Source organism: Palaemon carinicauda, chromosome 25 (genome assembly GCF_036898095.1).
Source record: "Palaemon carinicauda isolate YSFRI2023 chromosome 25, ASM3689809v2, whole genome shotgun sequence".
Taxonomy (NCBI): domain Eukaryota; kingdom Metazoa; phylum Arthropoda; class Malacostraca; order Decapoda; family Palaemonidae; genus Palaemon; species Palaemon carinicauda.
In genome coordinates, this window is record NC_090749.1 from 1,517,892 (window position 1) to 1,540,129 (window position 22,238).

At 43.8% G+C, this 22,238-nt stretch overlaps 1 long non-coding RNA gene across 1 annotated transcript; it reads left to right on the forward strand.

The window, feature by feature from the left end:
- Window positions 1-2,562: 2,562 nt before the first annotated feature.
- Window positions 2,563-21,792, forward strand: LOC137619198 (uncharacterized). Its single transcript, XR_011039848.1, has 2 exons — window positions 2,563-2,625; window positions 21,370-21,792. It is a non-coding gene; the product is annotated as an uncharacterized lncRNA (long non-coding RNA).
- The last annotated feature ends 446 nt before the right edge of the window (window positions 21,793-22,238 follow it).

Consider the following 22,238-nt stretch of genomic DNA (forward strand, 5'->3'; position numbering starts at 1 on the left):
AATGGAACTGCTCATTTCCTCAGGCAATAAACGCTTTGGTTAGGGACTCCAGAGTCAGTGTGAGTCAGTGTCGCCAAGGCTTTCAAGGAAGTAGGATGTGTGCTGTGATAGCAGATCTACATTGATAAAGTAGCCAGTTTAAAGACCTTTGAAATTTATCAGTTCTGTTTTTTTTTGTTTTCATTATTCGAAATTTATAAGAGAACAGATATAAAATGTCACTTATGCAGATGTAATGAAGTTGATAAAAAAAGAATAATTAAAGTGGATGAAATAAGCATCAACAAAAAATATCGAAAGGGTAACTTATTTTACTATTTTGTGATGACACCAAGGACATTAAGAATTCTGAGAGGAAAGGTGAGCAGTTGTATTTACACACACACACACACACACACACACATATATATATATATATATATATATATATATATAATTATATATATAATAAAGAGATCAAGTCATACCCTGGTGTGAGAGGTTATAGGGGAGGGGATGGGAAAGGTTGAATCTGTGTGTATGCATATCTATCTAAATATTTACCATCTCTCTCTCTCTCTCTCTCTCTCTCTCTCTCTCTCTCTCTCTCTCTCTCTCTCTCTCTCTCTCTCTCTCTCCATGACACAGCTGGTTACATAATTACAAATAAAAATGTCCAATCAATCTTTAAGTTGAGTCCTTTATGATAAATGCTTCTAAATTAAAACCATCCCAACAGTAGACTCTACCAGTGAACATCAACGTCAGTCACTTCATACACACACACACACACACACACACACACACACACAGAGAAGCCTCACCAGCAGCACATTAAATCCATATAAACTTCCCCCATCCCCTCTGTCTTGCATGTGCCATTGATGTTCCTGACGTCTAGGTCCTTAATTCAATTATGTGGCTCAGTGTTATCTCTCCGGTCCTTTGAAGGAACTCCTCTGCTACTACATCCAAGAATATCTGGATAATAAGTCTGTTTTCACCCATTCTTTCCACATGACCACACCACTTCAAAATGCTCTGATTAAATCCTCCAGTTTCTATGAACTTTTCACCCTTTTCTGTATGTGCCTCCCTACAGTTTCCGCTCTTTCAGTTCTTCAAACCTTGTATATATTAATGCAGAATTCATCTTAACAGCTCTACTCTGATTTAGTTCAACACTTTCTGCAAACATATTCCTGCCTTGCCTTCCTCGTGCAACTTGAGTTCCCTGCCATTCGTTTGCTCTCATCTTCCTACCTTCCTCTCTTCAACCATTCTTATGTTACCTCTTCTCTCATCTTCCTATCATCAGCTGTACTTACTCCCATATACTTAAATCAATCAACCAATTCCTCTATCATCTATTCTGGTAATCATGACTCCATTTTCATGGAGTCAATTTACCCTTTCTCAAACTTCATCTAAAACATCTCCTCTTGCAAATGCTTCAAGACTATTTCACCGTCTTCCTCAGTTGAGATTTGCTCTATCATCAAGTAACAAAAACATTTTCTTGTGCCATATCTCTGCTCCAATACATCTTGTTATTTCCCAGACCTCCTCTTGCATCCATAAAGATGTTTGACATATAACACATCCTTTTCGAATGTCCACATTCCTACCAAACTGGCCAGTTTCCTTTCTACAAAGTCCAATACACACACAGATCTTTCAATTGCTATTTTCTATTTCCTATATCCCCAACACTCCTAATTAGGTCTATAGATTATACAATAAATTCTTAATTTATGTCCATGTATTCCAAATACATTTCTTACTTTCAAACATTTCCGCTCACTGTTCAATGATAAGAACCTGAAGCAGAGTCTCTAATTAGTCTAGACTTAGCTGTTTCTTCTTTACCAGTCCCTTTAAGTCACCTATTTTACCATATACGATCCTAACCGGTATGCTATATAATGTCATATATATACCCAAATCTCTCACTATCACCCTATTTCTCTTTATGTTTGGATAATCTGTATTTCAGTACAAAACTCCAACAAACTTCAAATTACTTGATGGACACAAATAGGCCTATCAGATAATGCAAAGAAATTTCTCATGAGAAATATATCATTTTCTAAATATTCAATGTTGTTTTGTGTATGCAATGTTGCAAACTCTTGGTATAAGACTCTTATTCTTACTTCAAGAAAGGTTTCTGTTGGTAACTTTTGCTAAATCTAGCCGAATTATAGAGGTGATAATTCGTGTTTATTGATAATTATAGTTTATAAAAGTTTTCTTTTATCTATTTGGTGTTGATTTATTCGTTATATATATTTTAATATCATATGGGATTTTTTATTTAAAGATTTAAAGGAAATAGATAATTTTGTCACATTAAAATCTCTAAATCAGCCGTATTTTATAAAGCTGGTGCCTTAAATATTTAATAATAGTTAGAATTACGATATTTTTATAATATATTCAACAGATTTTATATAATTTTGTAGTTTAAATCAGTTGAAAATTTGAATTTAGGCATTAAAAAGTAAAATTCAGATTTATCGAAGTCTCTCATATCCCGTTTTCTTTGAAGGATAATACAAGAGAGAAATGAAAACTGAAATTTCACAACTAGGGTTTTATTTCAAAGAAAAATGTCATCTTATTTCGAATATGCCACAATCTATAGTAAGTTTAATTGCTCCCTTAATACTTGTTTGAAATATTAAAGGCATTAGTGTCATCATATAATAGGTTACTTGCTTGAATGAAGCAATTATCCATGGTATACTGGGCACTTGTGATGGACGTATATATGGTCCCCCTATAACTATATCTTATGGTTATTTACATTGTTGGGACTTATTAATCTTATATAAGATGTATGAAATATAACATCTAAAGTGTGGTTTTGGGCCAAAGTTAGCCATTTAACCGTCATTAAGACGCTGTCCAAGGTGTATGGGTACAGAGTAACCTATTAAATGAAAAGGAGATAAAATTATAGTTCAGGACACCACAACATTTCTAAAAGAAAAAACAGTTTTTCCTTCAGTATATGATTTACCTTCGATGAAATTGACCTTTACTTCCACCGCAAATAAACAAAATGCATTTTTTATTAGAAAACGTTTCTGTCCTAAACTATTGTAATACTCAGAGGGTAAATGTGTCCATAACCCTCCTAACCCCAGCTTAGGCCTTATAGCAATATTTCATGCATTATCGTACGCCAGGACTGAAGCCTATAGCTTGTTTCTTTAAGCTAATGGCTTAGCCTCCTTGGGGTATTGATCGACACAGCCAGATGTAGGTCTGATTAAGAATTGGATTAAATGTTATCAGTTGATGTACTATTTCACCTGACTCATTTTCATTCTCTTATTGACCCTAAATTGGACCTTTTTCATTTGCTGTCCTATACTCGACATCCCTAGGGTGGTGCGAGCGTTGGTTGTGGCGTGCGCTCACAACAAGTTTGCAGCGTTTGATGTATTCAATCGTATTGCTGTATTTCAATTTAGAAAATAGAAAGAAACACGATAGTACAGTAATAGAGACAAATAATGGATTTTGCCATAGGAAAAATCTATAATAAGATAAATAAGAATTTTAGTGGAATGTTTTCTAACACAAACTACCTTGGAAATGTCGGCAAGCCTTGAAGGGGAAATATATTTCTCATAATCTGCTTTTTGATTTTGCGAGACGGACAAGAGATTTTAGACCATTGGTCGCATTGAAGTTTCCTCCCAGACTCATAAGGACTTGTCAGGAAACCCATCACGTCGTTGTACTTATAATCTATCTTGGCTTACGCACAGATCGGCCTTGGATTGGAGACCGCTTAATATTATGATAGATCTCATTGTTCTTCTAAGGATGGAATCTCTGATGTAGGTTAGTTAGGGTTTGGCAAATATCAGGAAGTTTCTTTTGGGAGACATCAGTTTCAGCATACCGTGCTATGCGCAAGTAGGCAATATGTCCTTGGGGCTATTTTACTTAGTGTATCAAACAGTGATGCCCCTCTTTACGTCTGTTCGACAAATGTCAGCTCCGACAGAGAGTCGCTCACCTTGAATATTAACCCTTTTACCCCCAAAGGACGTACTGGTACGTTTCACTAAACTCATCCCTTTACCCCCATGGACGTACCGGTATGTCCTTGCAAAAAAATGCTATAAAAAATTTTTTTTTTCATATTTTTGATAATTTTTTGAAAAAATTCAGGCATTTTCCAAGAGAATAAGACCAACCTGACCTCTCTATGACAAAAATTAGGTTGTTAGAGCAATTTAAAGAAAATATACTGCAAAATGTGCTGGGGGAAAAAAAACCCCTTGGGGGTTAAGGGTTGGAAATTTCCAAAAAGCCTGGGGGTAAAAGGGTTAATACAAACATAAAATCCAAGTTATGTCATTTTACCGATATTACATCGGTCTCTTGAGTCATAAGATTATAATTAAGTACTGTACTGTACAGTACTGTATTCACATGAAGCTTTTTACGGCTGACTACTGCATTACTGTACCTTAAATCAGTTCCCTTTGCTTTCTTCCTACTTTGCCCTCCATCTTTCTCAATTATCTTATACATACTTCGAGTCTTACCCAATATTCAAGAACAAATCTGATTGATTTAGCAGTTTCTTTATTAATAATTCATTGTTGTATAATACTGAACTGTAAGGTATATATATCCATTATCATTTGATCAATTGGGATTTATGATAACTGAATCCACGTGCACCGAGACTCCATGCTCACCTGGAATCTATTCCACCGAAAACTCTAGAGCATCTGGAATCCACTTGCACCTGGGATACTCACAACACTTGGTCTCCACGATACATGTACGTGAGCATCATGACGTCAACAAGGAGCAGAATGATGCAAGCAGACCAACCGTCTGGTCAGATTTTGTTCTCGCCTGTCTTCAACTGACCGACTTCCATGCGATAGAAACCCTCACGCCTACACTTCAGGGACTGTAATGTTCAAGTCACAGGGCACCTGCTTTCTTTAGTTTGAGTCAAGGCAGGTAACTTCACACAATCTCTCTGAATCATTGAGATTCGACATCGTCATTCACTTCGGGAAAAAGTGTCGAACAATTTCTGCTCCGTCCAGTTCAGTTCTGAGGAAGAACATATCCTCTCGGGAATAAATCCTTGTACTGTACCTTCTCAAGAGGTTCCGTATCAGGATCGTTTCTTTCCCCAAGATCACGTTTTGGCGCTTGTTTGTAACCAGGACATTTCCAGCCACCCTGTCACTCTCCTGCCCCGGAATATTCCCGTTACGTTGCACTGATGCCAACATGCAGAAAAATATTTAGGGTAATTGCCTGTATCTATCGGGAATGCATCCTCATGGGAAGACTCTCTTGGTACAAAGAAGTTTCGTATAGTAAACATTTCCTTCCCCCCTCAAAAAAAAAGTTTTGGTAGGCTGTAGCAGTTGTTTGAGTGTATGATCAACGACTAGCGTGAACACATTGTTGTTAGCAGACCGATTCTCTTGCTCCTATTTCAGACCAGGTGTCACTATAGTTTCCTCCCAGAATTGTAAAACCCTGCCAATGAAACTCTCCATCAAGGCCTTTCCCAGCACACACAGAAATCTAATGACTGAACAACCTTGATACATACAGGGGAATTCAAGTACTGTATGTCAGATTCCAAGAACAATCCTCTCTAGGGAATATCGTCTCTGCATACACCCCTCAACAAGGGTGTAGTGAAGAGGAGAAGGAGGAGGAACTCAGTGAGAAATTAGAAGTATGGACAGAAAGAGTTTCGAGAAGTGAACTGCTAATGATTAAACATGTACAGTGGATCTTTTTGGGCTCAAGCCATGACGTCCTGATGGAAGGTTCCTTTTTGGTAGCTTCCTTGGGTATATTAACTACTAGGATATTCCCAGAGAATTAAACCACAGGTTATCACAGAATTCTTACTTCTGGAGCGAGTATCCTAAAGGTTTCCCTTTAAGACATCGTATATCAACAGGGGACGCATGTATTAACACGCCACATAGCTATCTGCACCCTATATAGAGTTAACACTTCGATATGGAGGGGCGGAAAATAACTGGGGAGCCGTTCCACAGCTACACTCGTCCGTGGCTACTTTTGGTACTCGAAACGTAAACAAGGCTATCTCACCCAAAAATAGTTTTTTCGCTTCGCTCAAAATCCGTTTTTTGGGCTCAGACATGTTACTTCCTTTTGCATATATCGGATCCGTTCTGCTTCCTATCTTTCCACTTGACAGTTTAGTTTTCTTATTCTCAAGTCTCTGCCCTTTAGATTAAAAACAAATTATGCTTAGTGGTTCTTTTAAAAAATTATTCATTACGGTATAATACTGTTTCTATGATCATTATCAGCTTCTTGCTGAGGTTATAAGGATGCGGGTCCTCTTTCGTGATATGAAATAAGACTACACTATTTTATAATACAGTAGCTGTATTGCATTCTACTCCAGTATCTACAGCTAATTGAATAATTATGCACGATGCGCTGATCACCAGGTTATGTTTATGACATTTTCCTTGCTGTGCAATTTACTCTGTAGAAGCCTTGACTTAGTTATAGACTTAAGAGTATATGGTACTGCAATGCACCATCTCTAGCCAATAAAAGCTTTATATGATTCTACCTAATTTTATCCTGTTCATTCCTTGATGTGAGCATTTTTAAATCTCATGTACAGTAATGTATACCACAATATATTGTATTTTTCAATATTTAACTTAGCCGGTGATTATATAGCTGCAACTCTGTTGCTCGACAGACAACTCTACGGAAAAACTCGCCAGCGATCGCTACACAGGTTGCGGGTGTGCCCAACAGCGCCATCTGTCGACCAGATACCCAGCTCTCAATGTAAACAAAGACTCAATTTTCTCTCTGTCGAGGTGTCGACAAGACGTACTTTACTCGCTGTTGCTAAACTGGAGTTTTTCACATCTATTTGGTGAAGTACTATATTCTAGTTTTGAGCTTTCGCTATGCAGGTGTTTTATCTTCATCTTGAATCTTGAACTCGCTTTGGATAGATTTAATTATGGTGACAAAGAGAGTATGGACTTTCTTTCACTTTTAAATGGCCGACCCTTCCCTTAGACGGAAGTGTGTTTAGGCTTTTAGTATTATCTTATCACGTTATAGATTTTCCTCTATATATTTTATATCTCTCCGCCTTTATTAGGCCTCTTCGATTAACTTTCCATTTATTATAAACATATAAAAATGAATTTTAATGTTTTGTTTATATGCGACCTTTCCTGAGAGTAGGCGGTCCTAACTTGGAAACCGAAGTTAATCAACGTTGAGCCCTTTATATCGTAATTAGCTTTTAAAGAGCTAAGGATTTAAAACTTTTTAAATGTAATATTTTATGAAAGAATTTCTTTGATAGTCTTCGTACTGTTTTCAAAGATGAACTAACGTTTAGTTTTTTTATGCTACGCAGTTGTTGACGTTCAGGACGTTCAACATGCGCTCTATCGTTACGATAGAGAGAGAGTGTATCACGGTTTCACTTTGCAATAAGAGTAAATCGATTCTGACGTTTTGTTCATTCTTTCTTAGCTTAAATGTTTTAAATTCTATTTTAAAGGAACTTTTTATTTGAAAAACCTTTCAGTTTTTTCCTTTAGTCAAATAACATGTTTTTTTGACGAAATATAATTGGGCTCTTCTCTTAGGTGCGAAATCAAGAGAGAAAGAGAGAGAGAGATAGAGACGGAGGGAGAGAGAGGAGAGAAAACGTTCCGTTCAAGCGGGTAACGTTGTTCTCGAGTTACTCTCGTCCCTAGTCGCTGTACGGGGAGGAAGGATAAAACATTTTTAGTTTTTTATTCTCGTCCCCAGGCTATGTGCGGTGAGAGATTGAAAACGTAGTTATATGAACTAGTGTTTAGTCTCTTTCCCAGCCACTGATTTTTTTATCTTAAAATATGTTTTCTGTTTTTTGCTGGTATTAATGAGCTTGCATTATACGACTGATTTCGCAATTACTACCTTTTGATGAAGGGTAGAATTGCGTGTTTCAGGTAGAAATCAGTAAAAGTTTCGATTTCAGTGAAATAAGTGCAAAACAGAAAATCGAAGTGATAAAGTGATATGCGCAAAGTGTTACAGTGTTGCGTCCGAGGGTTCGTCTGTTCGTGCCTGTCGTTCACCTAGTCCGGGACCTCTTGCATGCTCCCAAGCCCAGGGGAGAAGTAATGTCAAACGACTTATGGGTTTGAGAGGCCTTGATCAACGAACAGACGTTTTCCCTCTATGGTATCGGGTGTATCTTACCAAGATCTCCCCTACCATAAGACGAGAGAGACGTTTCTCCTCGTCATCCGAAGGCTTTTCGCATAAGAAACCTGTCACAAGGTTTCGAAGCCCTTAAGTGAAAGTCAGTCCTTTCAGGACAGGTCCAGCGTCCTGGTTACAACCATTAGGACAGTTCTGACCCTATGCAGTCATCGGATAACTGCTCGCCGCCTAACAAAAGCGTAACACAGACTCCGAGAGTCTTTTTTTGTTGGCAAAGTGTTGCGGTCACAGACGTTACCCTCGTCTCTTACCACAACCATTTCCGTTGATCCTTAATGGGTTGTATGGCAAGACATGCAGTATATGCTTGCCTCCCTTATGGAAGACTATTCTGCCGATTAGTCCGTTGAGTCTAGCCGTTTATCTCATCGATATCCTGGCTTTCAGCCAACCTAACGTCCCTTTGTGCTTACTGTTGACGTTGGCGTAGCTTAGTCACGTCAGTCAGGTTGTTGAGAACCACACTCGATGCGGTCTCGTGTGGTTTTTCAGCCGCATTTGGACGTTAGGCCACTTGCTGATGCTCCTGTTGACGTTCAAGACGTTCACTAACAATCGGAGTTGACTTGTTTTGACGTTGTGCGTCAACCTCCGCATTCTAGAGTTGTTTTGACTGCTCAGTCTAGGCAGTCAAAGCAGTCTCGAGTGGACGCTGTGCGTCCTCACGCACCTGTTGTGGTTGACAGTTCAGTTGTTGACAGTTCACAGACTGTCAAGCAGTTACATGACGTTGCGTTCTGGTCCGCTACTCATGCACCAGTGAGTGTGGACTCTGCTTGTAAAGCATTGCCACCACGGTAGGTCTCTCCCTTGCTTGAGACTCAGCTTTTATCGGACAAGGTTCCTGTAGATGAGGAAGTTGCTGTTCCCCCTCCTACTGATATTCCCTTGAGGACTCTGTCAGATGGAGAGGAGCCTAAAGCTGCTTAGCCCCCTATGGACTTTAATTAAATCATGATGATTTTTTTAAGGATCTTTGTCCGGATCTTTTTGTAACTGCTGCTCCTCGTTCGCCTAAACGTCAGAGCTTACACTAGGCCTAGCTACTTCGAAGCCGTTGTTTTTAAGCTAGTGCTCTCTCGCTCTCTTAGAGAGCTTTACGTTGGCTAGGCGACTGGTTTTTCACCAGGAGGAGTTTGGGGGATACAGCCTTTGCTTTCCCTTCTTTTAAACTGGTTTATAGAGCGAGAGTCTGATATGACACGAGAGAAGTTCTCGGCTTGGGAGTTCATGCCTCTGCCCAGATAGACTTCTCAATTCTCGTAGACTCTCCCTGGCGCCTGGCCAGGAGACGCTCCAAGTTTTTTACAGGTCAACTTCACAGCTGTTTTCGAGCCTTTGAAGTTTTGCTGTACAATTATGTCATGCATAACAAGGCTTTCAGGGATGGTAAGCGGTACCTCCTCAGTCGCTAACCCCGTCTGTTGCCGCACCTGCTCCCGTAGACCCTAAATGGGCTTTGCTGCAAGACATGCAGTCCAAGCTTGCGTCCTTGATAGAGGACTTTAATGCGGAGAAGGTTGCTACCGTACCTTCTGGCCAACAACCTTCCAACCGGTCGGTTGTGCGCCCTGTTGACGCTGAGGTAATCTACTCGCGTCTGCCAGTTGAGGTGGTTCCTCCACCGATGCGACCCAGTGTGGGTTGCCAGCCGCACGTTGACGTTAAGCGACGCTCGGAGGTGGTTGTTGACGTTCAGGACGTTCAACAACCAGCAGAGGTGACTTGTTTTGACGCAGTGCGTCAACCTCAGCAACCCGGTAGGGTGTTGACTGCACAACCCAGACGGTCTAGACAGTCTCGGGTTGACGCTGTGCTTCCTCGCGCACCCATGGTTGTTGACAGTTCACAGACTGTGCAGCAGTTCCATGATGTTGCGTCCGGCTCCGTCACGCATGCACCAGAGCGACCGGACTCAGCGAGCCAGACGTTGCCCACACCGTTGCCGTTTCCTCATCAGTTTTCGGATGAGGAACCCTCTGATGAGGACGTTGCTGAACAACAAGACGATCAGCCCCCAGAATAGATCAAGCCCTGCTATCCATCCAGAAGATGCTGAAGAAGGAACGCTGCTCAGTCAGGCTGTGGATGAGTCTGGTAGGGACGCTGTCATCCGTGGAACAATTTGTGTCACTAGGAAGACTACACCTCCGTCCTCTTCAATACCATCTAGCTTTTCACTGGAAAAAGGACAAGACGCTAGAAGCGGTCTCGATCCCGGTTTCCGAAAAGATAAAGTCTTGTCTGACTTGGTGGAAGGACAATATCAACCTAAGAGAGGGTCTTCCCCTGGCTGTTCAGACTCCCTACCACGTTCTCTTCTCGGACGCATCGGACGTGGGCTGGGGCGCGACACTAGACGGTCGGGAATGCTCAGGACTGTGGAACTCGAGTCAGAGGAGCATGCATATCAACTGCAAGGAGCTGTTGGCAGTACATCTGGCCTTGAAAAGCTTCAAGTCTCTCCTTCGAGGCAAAGTGGTGGAAGTTAACTCGGACATCACCACGGCCTTGGCGTACATCTCCAAACAAGGAGGTACCCACTCACTGACGTTGTACGAGATCGCAAGGGACCTGCTCATATGGTCAAAAGGTCAAGACATCTCCCTAGTAACGAGGTTCATCCAAGGCGACTTGAACGTCATAGCAGATTGTCTCAGTCGGAAAGGGCAAGTAATTCCAACCGAATGGACCCTCCACAAGGATGTGTGCAAGAGACTTTGGGCCACTTGGGGTAAAACCATCCATAGATCTCTTTGCAACCTCGCTGACCAAGAGGCTTCCAATCTATTGCTCTCCAGTCCCGGACCCAGCAGCAATACATATAGATGCTTTCCTCCTAGATTGGTCACATCTGGATCTCTACGCATTCCCACCGTTCAAGATTGTCAACAAGGTACTGCAGAAGTTCGCCTCTCACGAAGGGACAAGGTTGACGTTAGTTGCTTCCCTCTGGCCCGCGAGAGAATGGTTCACCGAGATACTTCGATGGTTAGTAGACGTTCCCAGTAGTCTTCCTCTAAGGGTAGACCTTCTACGTCAGCCACACGTAAAGAAGGTACTCCAAAGCCTCCACGCTCTTCGTCTGACTGCCTTCAGACTATCGAAAGACTCTCGAGAGCTAGAGGCTTTTCGAAGGAAGCAGCCAGTGCGATTGCTAGAACAAGGAGAGCGTCTTCCATTAGAGTCTACCAATCGAAGTGGGAAGTCTTCCGAGACTGGTGCAAGTCAGTTTCTGTATCCTCGACCAGTACCTCTGTAGCTCAAATAGCTGTTTTTCTCTTATACCTGAGAAAAGGACGATCCCTTTCAGCTCCCACTATCAAGGGCTACAGAAGCATGTTGGCATCGGTCTTCCAGCATAGAGGCTTAGATCTTTCCAAACATAAAGATCTGCAAGACCTCCTTAAGTCTTTTGAGACCACCAAGGAGCGTCGTTTGGCTACCCCTGGATGGAATTTAGACGTGGTACTAAGATTCTTCATGTCAGACAGGTTGGAGCCGTTACAATCAGCCTCCCTGAAAGATCTCACTCTTAAGACTCTTTTCCTGGTATGCTTAGCCTCGGCTAAAAGAGTCAGTGAGATTCATGCCTTCAGCAAGAACATCGGATTTTCGTCAGAAAAAGCCACTTGTTCGCTACAACTTGGTTTTCTAGCCAAAAATGAGCTGCCTTCTCGGCCTTGGCCTAAATCTTTCGATATCCCCAGCTTATCGGAGATCGTAGGCAATGAACTAGAAAGAGTCTTATGCCCTGTTAGAGCTCTTAAGTTCTATTTAAAGCGTACTAAACCTTTACAAGGCCAATCTGAAGCTTTATGGTGTTCAGTTAAGAAACCATCCTTGCCTATGTCAAAGAATGCTTGGTCAGACTTTATCAGATTGTTAATACGAGAAGCTCATTCACATCTGAGTGAGGAAGACCGAACTTTGCTTAAGGTGAAGACGCACGAAGTTAGAGCTGTAACAACTTCCGTGGCCTTTAAGCAAAATATATCTCTGCAAAGTATAATGGACGCAACCTATTGGAGAAGCAAGTCAGTGTTCGCGTCATGTTACTTGAAAGATGTCCAGTCTCTTTACAAGAACTGCTACACACTGGGACCATTCGTAGCAGCGAGTGCAGTAGTGGGTGAGGGCTCAACCACTACAATTCCCTAATTCCTTATCTTTTTAATCTGTCTCTTGAAATGTTGTTTTTTTATGGGTTGTCCGGAAGGCTAAGAAGCCTTTCGCATCCTGGTTGATTTGGCGGGTGGTCAAAGTCATTTCTTGAGAGCGCCTAGATTAGGGGTTTGATGAGGTCCTGTTGTATGGGTTGCAACCCTTGATACTTCAGATCCTAGGGGTCGATCAGCATCCTAAGAGGATCGCGAGGCTCCGTAAGGAAGACGTACTTAAAAGGCAGAGTAATTGTTCAAGTCGACTTCCTTACCAGGTACCTATTTATTTTGTTTTTGTTATTTTGATAACTTCTAAAATGAAATAAAAAACTCTTAGCTCATAAAAGTGTAAACATATATTACTGGTCTCTACCCACCATCCTGGGTGTGAATCAGCTATATAATCACCGGCTAAGTTAAATATTGAAAAATGTTATTTTGATTATAAAATAAATTTTTGAATATACTTACCCGGTGATTATAAATTAAATGACCCTCCCTTCCTCCCCAATAGAGACGCAGTGGGACGAGGAGAAAATTGAGTCTTTGTTTACATTGAGAGCTGGGTATCTGGTCGACAGATGGCGCTGTTGGGCACACCCGCAACCTGTGTAGCGATCGCTGGCGAGTTTTTCCGTAGAGTTGTCTGTCGAGCAACAGAGTTGCAGCTATATAATCACCGGGTAAGTATATTCAAAAATTTATTTTATAATCAAAATAACATTTTTAAATATTAAACTTAGCCGGTGAATATATAATAGCTGACGTCTCGGACGGCTCGACAGAAACCCAAAAACTCGCGAGCGATCGCCATGAAGGTTGCGGGTGTGCCCACCAGCGCCGACTATCGGCCAGATACCGCATATACTTGTAAACAGCTCCAGTTCTTCTCTGTCGGTCTTATCGACAAGTTGATTCCGCTCGCTGTTGACCTTGAGTTTTCGTCATTTTTGGTGAAGTACTTTATTTTGGTTGTTTTGAGCTTTCGCTGTGACGGGTGTTTTTCTCTTCAATTAAAACTCTTGAACCCTTTTTTGGCTAGTGTTTATTGTTGATGACTTTGGATTTGTTTTGGATTTTTCTCTGATTGTTCAATATGGCTGACCCTTCTCCTATCCCTGGACCTAAATTTCGCAAATGTAATGCTAGGGATTGTAACAAACGTCTTCCCAAGGACTCTCTCGACCCACATACCGTTTGTTCTAATTGCCGGGGTAAAACCTGTCAATTAGGAGATCGGTGTGATGAGTGCGTGGTCTTGTCGGAATTCGACTGGCTTGAATTTTATAAATATTCTCGTAAGCTGGAGAGAGATAGGGTGAGGAGAAGCTCCTCTAGGTCATTGGAATTTTCCTCCTCCCATGCCCCTGAACCTAATCCTTCCCCTGTAGTAGTTGTTCCTGAACCCTCTACTAGCACTCATGAACCGTCCATGCGGGATATGTTTCTTGCGTTTCAAGCTTTAGGCGAGAAAGTTGAATCCTTAGCTTCGGACCGTAACCAACTCATGTCAGATGTGAAGTTATTAAAGTGTCAGAGTGGCAAATCAGAAAATCGTAGTGACAAAGTGATTAGTGCGCAAAGTGTTGTTAGTGTTGCGACCGAGGGTTCGTCTGTTCGTGCTTGTCGCTCCCCTAGTCCGAGACCTCTTTCAGGCTCCCCTGCACCAGGGAGAAGTAATGTCGTAGGACTTAAGGGGACGAGAGGCTTTAACCAACGTACAGACGTTCCCTCTTTGGTATCGGGCGTTTCTCGTCAAGATCGCCCTTACCATAAGACGAGCGAGGCTGTGTTCTCCTCGTCATACGAAGGCTTTTCGCAAAAGAAACCTTGGAGCAAGGTTTCTAGACCCTTGAAGCGGAAGTCAGTCCCTTCAGGACAGGTCCAGCGTCCTGGCTGTAGCCATTGGGACAGCTCTGACCCTTTGCAGTCGTCGGAAGACTGTTCGCCTATTAAACGTAAGCGTAACACGGGCTCCGAGAGTCTCAGTAAAGGCAATGTTTTGCCGACACAGACGTTACCATCGTCTCGGCCCGTCCCGACTCCCGTTGATCCTAAATGGGTTGTCCTGCAGGATATGCAGACTAAGCTTGCCTCCCTTATGGAGGAGTATACCGTTGAGCAGGTTCACGATGATCCTCGCCGTTACGCTGATCGAGACTCTGGCCGTCAGCCGCCCAAACGAGCTTTTACTCGTCCTTTTGACGTTATGAAACGTGATGTCGGTAGTTTGTCACGTCAGTCACGTGACATGGATCCTCACTCGCTGCAGTCCCGTGTTGACTTTCAGCCGCTGCCGCAGCCTCGTGTTGACGTTCAGCCGCTGCCGCAGTCTCGTGTTGACGTTCAGGACGTTCGCCAACCAGCTCAGTTGCCTCGTCTTGACGTTGAGCGTCAAGCACCGCAGTCAAAAGTTGTTTTGACTGCTCAGTCTAGGCAGTCAATGCAGTTCCGACGTGACGTCGAGCGTCCATCAACTCCTGTTGTTGTTGTTGGTCAGTCACAAGGTTTTCAGTCCTTTCAGCAGCGGCATGACGTCGCTTCCTCGACTGCTACTGCTGCTCCTTTGCTTGTGGACATTGCCTGTCAAGCATTGCCGCCGCGGCAGGTCTCTCCTTTTCATGAGACTCGACAATTGTCGGAGGAGGTTCCTTCAGATGAGGAAGTTGCTGATCCTCCGCCTACTGATATTCCTTTGGGCAGTTTGTCAGACGGAGAAGAGCCTAAAGCTGCTCAGCCCTCTATGGACTTTAAGAAAATCATGTTGATTTTTAAGGATCTTTTTTCCAGACCATTTTGTACCTTCTGCTCCTCGTTCGCCTCCGTCAGAGTTTGCGCTAGGCCTAGCTGCTTCGAAGCCTTCGTTTACTAAGCTAGTGCTCTCTCGCTCTTCTAAGAGGGCTTTACGTTTGCTAGGCGACTGGTTGATCACCAGGAGGAGTTTGGGGAAGACTGCCTTTGCTTTCCCTCCTTTTAAACTGGCTTCTAGAGCGAGCGTCTGGTATGACACGGGAGAAGTTCTCGGCTTGGGAGTTCCTGCCTCTGCCCAGGGAGACTTCTCAAGCCTAGTAGACTCTCCCCGTCGCCTGGCCATGAGACGCTCTAAAGTTTATTGGTCCTCCTCGGACCTTGACCATCTCCTTAAAGGGGTTTACAGGGCCTTCGAAGTTTTTAACTTCTTAGATTGGTCGCTAGGAGCCTTAAGCAGGAAGATCTCGTCGGCCGACCAGGATGTTTCCGTGCTTATTATGTCCTGCATGGACAAAGCCATCCGTGATGGCTCCAATGAGCTCGCCGCTACCTTTACGGCTGGAGTCCTGAAGAAGAGGGAGACTCTTTGCTCGTTCCTTTCGGCAGGAGTAACTCCCTGTCAAAGGTCGGAGCTCCTCTTTGCCCCGTTGTCATCTGCCTTGTTTCCTCAGCAGTTGATCAAGGATATTGCGGCTTCGCTGGTGCAGAAGGATACCCACGACCTGATGGCTACGTCTGCTCGTAAGGGTGCTCCTTCATCGTCTTATGTCGTAAGACCCAAGATCGATACCCCAGCGACGAGGTTTATCCCACCCTTTCACGGCAGAGCCCCCAGTAGGGGAGGCGCTCGTGCCGACAGTAAGAGAGGCAAGAGGAGAGGATCCAAGTCCTCCCGTGGCAGAGTCTGACTGTCCACGTCCTCAGACAGCGGTAGGGGCCAGACTGAACAACTTCTGGCAGGCCTGGGAGAAGAGGGGTGCAGACCGAGAGTCTGTGTTGTTGCTCAAGGAGGGGTACAAAATACCTTTTGTACGCAGACCTCCTCTAGTAACAGTTCCTTTAGACCTCTCTCCCAGGTATCGAGAGGAGTCAAGGAGACAAGCTCTACATCAGCAGGTTTCTCAGTTGCTAGAGAAGGGAGCGGTGGTGAAAGTCTCGGACCTTCAATCACCGGGATTTTACAACCGTCTCTTCCTAGTCCCAAAGCATACAGGAGGTTGGAGGCCAGTGCTGGACGTCAGTGCGCTCAACGTTTTTGTTGTAAAAACAAAATTTACGATGGAGACCACGAAGTCCGTCCTAGCAGCGGTCAGAGAGGGAGACTGGATGGTCTCTCTCGACCTGCAGGATGCGTACTTCCACATTCCTATACACCCGGATTCTCAACCGTATCTGAGGTTTGTTTACAGGAATGTGGTGTACCAGTTCCGAGCACTGTGCTTCGGCCTCAACCCTGCTCCTCTCGTGTTTACGAGGCTCATGAGGAATGTGGCAAAATTCCTTCATTTATCGGGAATTCGAGCCTCCCTGTACCTGGACGACTGGCTTCTCAGAGCGTCGTCCCGTCATCGGTGTCTGCAGGACCTTCAATGGACGTTAGCTCTTGCAAAGGAGTTGGGACTGTTGGTGAACTTAGAAAAGTCTCAACTGAATCCCTCCCAGACGATTCTCTATTTGGGGATGGAGATTCGCAGTCTAGTTTTTCGGGCTTTTCCGTCTGCCACCAGGATAGAGCAAGCCCTGCTCAAAGTCCGCTTCATGTTGAAAAAAGACCGTTGCTCAGTGAGAAGTTGGATGAGCCTCCTAGGGACTCTGTCATCCCTGGAACAATTTATCTCACTAGGGAGACTTCACCTTCGCCCTCTCCAGTTCCATCTAGACTCCCATTGGAACAAGGGCAAGACTTTGGAAGCTGTGTCAATCCCGATCTCCGAGCCAGTAAAAACGTGCCTGGGCTGGTGGGACAGCAACATAAGTCTGCGAGAGGGTCTGTCCCTGGCGGTCAAGAACCCAAACCACGTGTTGTTCTCAGACGCGTCGGATTTGGGTTGGGGAGCGACTCTGGACGGTCTGGAATGTTCGGGTCTTTGGACGTCGGATCAGAGGAGCCTGCACATCAACTGCAAGGAGCTGTTGGCTGTTCACTTGGCCTTGACGAGTTTCGAGAGTCGTCTACAAAACAAAGTGGTAGAAGTCAATTCGGACAATACCACAGCCTTGGCGTACATCTCCAAGCAAGGAGGCACTCACTCCCACACACTGTTCGTCATCGCAAGGGACCTCCTCATCTGGTCAAGGGATCGAGGCATCTCACTGTTGACAAGATTCATCCAGGGGGACTTGAACGTCTTGGCAGACTGTCTCAGTCGGAGAGGTCAGGTGATCCCCACAGAATGGACCCTCCACAAGGACGTGTGCAAGAGTCTTTGGATGACTTGGGGCCAACCCACCATAGACCTCTTTGCCACCTCGTTGACCAAAAGGCTCCCGACCTATTGCTCTCCAGTCCCAGATCCAGAGGCGGCCCACATAGATGCTTTCCTGCTGGACTGGTCTCACCTGGACGCGTACGCATTCCCGCCGTTCAAGATCATCAACAAGGTACTGCAGAAGTTCGCCTCTCACGAAGGGACAAGGTTGACGTTGGTTGCTACCCTCTGGCCCGCGAGAGAGTGGTTCACAGAGGTACTTCAATGGCTGGTAGACGTTCCAAGGAGTCTGCCTTTAAGGATGAATCTCTTACGACAGCCCCTCGTAAGGAGTCTTCATCAAAGCCTCCCCGCGCTTCGTCTGACTGCCTTCAGACTATCGAAAGACTCTCAAGAGCTCGAGGATTTTCGAAGGAGGCAGCCAGAGCGATTGCGAGAGCTAGGAGAGCATCTACCATCAAGGTCTACCAGTCGAAGTGGGAAGTCTTTAGAGACTGGTGCAAGTCATCATCCATTTCCTCTTCCAGTACCTCTGTAGCCCAAATTGCAGACTTTCTCCTGCATCTGAGAAATGTTCGCTCCCTCTCTGCTCCCACTATTAAGGGCTACAGGAGCATGTTGGCTTCTGTGTTCAGACATAGAGGCTTAGATCTGTCCAATAATAAAGATCTCCAAGATCTCCTTAAGTCCTTCGAGACCTCTAAGGAGCGTCGTATGGCAACTCCTGGGTGGAACTTAGACGTGGTCCTAAGGTTCCTAATGTCTGACAGGTTTGAGCCGTTACATTCAGCCTTCCTGAAGGATCTCACCCTCAAGACGCTTTTTTTGGTGTGCTTGGCTTCGGCTAAAAGGGTCAGTGAGATCCATGCCTTTAGTAAAAACATCGGCTTCTCTACAGATAAAGCCACATGTTCGCTTCAGCTTGGTTTCTTGGCCAAAAATGAACTGCCTTCTCGTCCTTGGCCTAAATCTTTTGATATACCTTGCCTATCAGAGATCGTAGGCAACGAGGTTGAAAGAGTACTGTGCCCAGTTAGAGCTCTTAAGTTTTATTTGGCTCGTACCAGATCTTTACGAGGTGGATCTGAGGCCTTATGGTGCTCCGTTAAGAAGCCCTCATTACCTATGTCTAAAAATGCTTCATCGTATTTTATTAGATTTTTAATCCGAGAGGCTCATTCTCACTTAAATGAGAAAGATCGTTGTTTACTTAAAGTCAAGACGCACGAAGTAAGAGCGATAGCAACTTCCGTGGCTTTTAAGCAAAACACATCTCTGCGAAGTATTATGGACGCGACCTTTTGGAGGAGCAAGTCGGTGTTCGCTTCATTTTACTTAAAAGACGTCCAGACTCTTTATGAGGACTGCTACACACTGGGTCCATTCGTTGCAGCGAGTGCACTAGTGGGTGAGGGTTCTACCACTACATTCCCTTAATCCCAATATCCTTTTAATCTTCTCTTGAAATGTTTTTAATCTTGTCTTGGGTTGTACGGAAGGCTGAGAAGCCTTTCGCATCCTTTTTGATTTGGCGGGTGGTCAAATGTCGTTTCTTGAGAGCGCCCAGATTAAGGGTTTTGATGAGGTTCTGTTGTATGGGTGGTCGCCCTGGATATAACAGCTCCTGGGAGTCTTTCAGCATCCTGAGAGGATGGCTGGGCTTCGTGAGGAAAGCGGACTAATAAGGCAGAGTAATCGTCAGAGTCAGCTTCCTTACCAGGTACCTATATTTAATTGGGTTTTATTATGATATAATTGTCAAAAACTCTAAGCATATACGCCTTTATTGTATTAATACTGGTCTCTACCCACCACCATGGGTGTGAATCAGCTATTATATATTCACCGGCTAAGTTTAATATTTAAAAATGATATTTTGATTATAAAATAAATTTTTGAATATACTTCCATATCCATATACCAAAGGCACTTCCCCCAATTTTGGGGGGTAGCCGACATCAACAAGAACAAAACAAAAAAGGGGACCTCTACTCTCTATGTTCCTCCAGCCTAACCAGGGACTCAGCCGAGTTCAGCTGGTACTGCTAGGGTGCCACAGCCCAACCTCCCACATTTCCACCACAGATGAAGCTTCATACTGCTGAGTCCCCTACTGCTGCTACCTCCGCGGTCATCTAAGGCACCGGAGGAAGCAGCAGGGCCTACCGGAACTGCGTCACAATCGCTCGCCATTCATTCCTATTTCTAGCACGCTCTCTTGCCTCTCTTACATCTATCCTCCTATCACCCAGAGCTTTCTTCACACCATCCATCCACCCAAACCTTGGCCTTCCTCTTGTACTTCTCCCATCAACTCTTGCATTCATCACCTTCTTAAGCAGACAGCCATTCTCCATTATTTCAACATGGCCAAACCACCTCAACACATTCATATCCACTCTAGCCGCTAACTCATTTCTCACACCCGTTCTCACCCTCACCACCTCGTTCCTGACCCTATCTACTCGAGATACACCAGTCATACTCCTCAGACACTTCATCTCAAACACATTCAATTTCTGTCTCTCCATCACTTTCATTCCCCACAACTCCGATCCATACATCACAGTTGGTACAATCACTTTCTCATATAGAACTCTCTTTACATTCATGCCCAACCCTCTATTTTTTACTACTCCCTTAACTGCCCCCAACACTTTGCAACCTTCATTCACTCTCTGACGTACATCTGCTTCCACTCCACCATTTGCTGCAACAACAGACCCCAAGTACTTAAACTGATCCACCTCCTCAAGTAACTCTCCATTCAACATGACATTCAACCTTGCACCACCTTCCCTTCTCGTACATCTCATAACCTTACTCTTACCCACATTAACTCTCAACTTCCTTCTCTCACACACCCTTCCAAATTCTGTCACTAGTCGGTCAAGCTTCTCTTCTGTGTCTGCTACCAGTACAGTATCATCCGCAAACAACAACTGATTTACCTCCCATTCATGATCATTCTCGTCTACCAGTTTTAATCCTCGTCCAAGCACTCGAGCATTCACCTCTCTCACCACTCCATCAACATACAAGTTAAACAACCACGGCGACATCACACATCCCTGTCTCAGCCCCACTCTCACCGGAAACCAATCGCTCACTTCATTTCCTATTCTAACACATGCTTTACTACCTTTGTAGAAACTTTTCACTGCTTGCAACAACCTTCCACCAACTCCATATAACCTCATCACATTCCACATTGCTTCCCTATCAACTCTATCATATGCTTTCTCCAGATCCATAAACGCAACATACACCTCCTTATCTTTTGCTAAATATTTCTCGCATATCTGCCTAACTGTAAAAATCTGATTCATACAACCCCTACCTCTTCTAAAACCCCCCTGTACTTCCCAGATTGCATTCTCTGTTTTATCCTTAATCCTATTAATCAGTACTCTACCATACACTTTTCCAACTACACTTACCCGGTGAATATATAAATTAAAGGCCCTCCCTTCCTCCCCGATAGAGACCCAGCGGAATGAGAAGAACTGGAGCTGTTTACAAGTATATGCGGTATCTGGCCGATAGCTGGCGCTGGTGGGCACACCCGCAACCTTCATGGCGATCGCTCGCGAGTTTTTGGGTTTCTGTCGAGCCGTCCGAGACGTCAGCTATTATATATTCACCGGGTAAGTATATTCAAAAATTTATTTTATAATCAAAATATCATTTTACGATTATTAACATTTTGTTTATTTGTTATTGTATTTATTAAGTCAACTTTTTTCCAGGAAAGCCCTACATTCATCCTCACATTAGTCGTCCATCCCGTCCGAGGCAATGCAAAGAGACTGGAATGGGCATACTGACAGCGTACGCTGTGCTACTTCTTCAAGAGGGATGTTGGATTTAAGCCTCTTGTCAGCCACTCCAGTCTTCTTTTTCATATTCTTCTGTATTGGACCCAAAGCCCAGCTGTTCTTTTACCTCTTCACTGTTGACTGAGCCGTACTTTTCACAGGAGTTGCATAATTTATCTCTGATTCCAGCATCATCTCTTGTTCCCATCTTATATCACTATCGGCATGACACGTTATCAACGCTGTTGTTCAAAATTCAACAAACTTACCTGGAACGACTCTAAAAGTCTAGCTGCTTTCAAAGTATTCCTTGAAAAGAAATGGAGAAAATGGTAAAAAATTGCCAACAAAATGATTTAGTTTTAATCAGCAATGCGCATCAGAAAAGCGAAGGCATTGTTGGACAGCCCTTTACACCCAAAGAACGTTTGGTATCAGCATCAGTGTTCAGCAGGGATGGGAGGATGAAAGTCCTCAGGCGGTGAGTAACGTGATCATGTGTTGCATCTTGCAGAAGGTGATATGATGCAAAGAGGGAATTGCTAGTTGAATTTTACCAATGGAAGTTGCAATAGGGTGCTAAGGAGATGCCCAAACGGGATACCTTGCTTGGAAAAAGGCTCGTATCTCATGGATGAAGATTTTGGAAATGCTTTTGACCTACAAGAGAGAAGATCAGTTATCCAGAAATGGTGTAACAGAAGATCTTCGGCATGTGTAATCGTACCATCATCTCCTGGGATACGGGAAGCAGTAGGAACAAGACCCAATTCTCTGGCTTGGTTTCCAGTGATATGGAA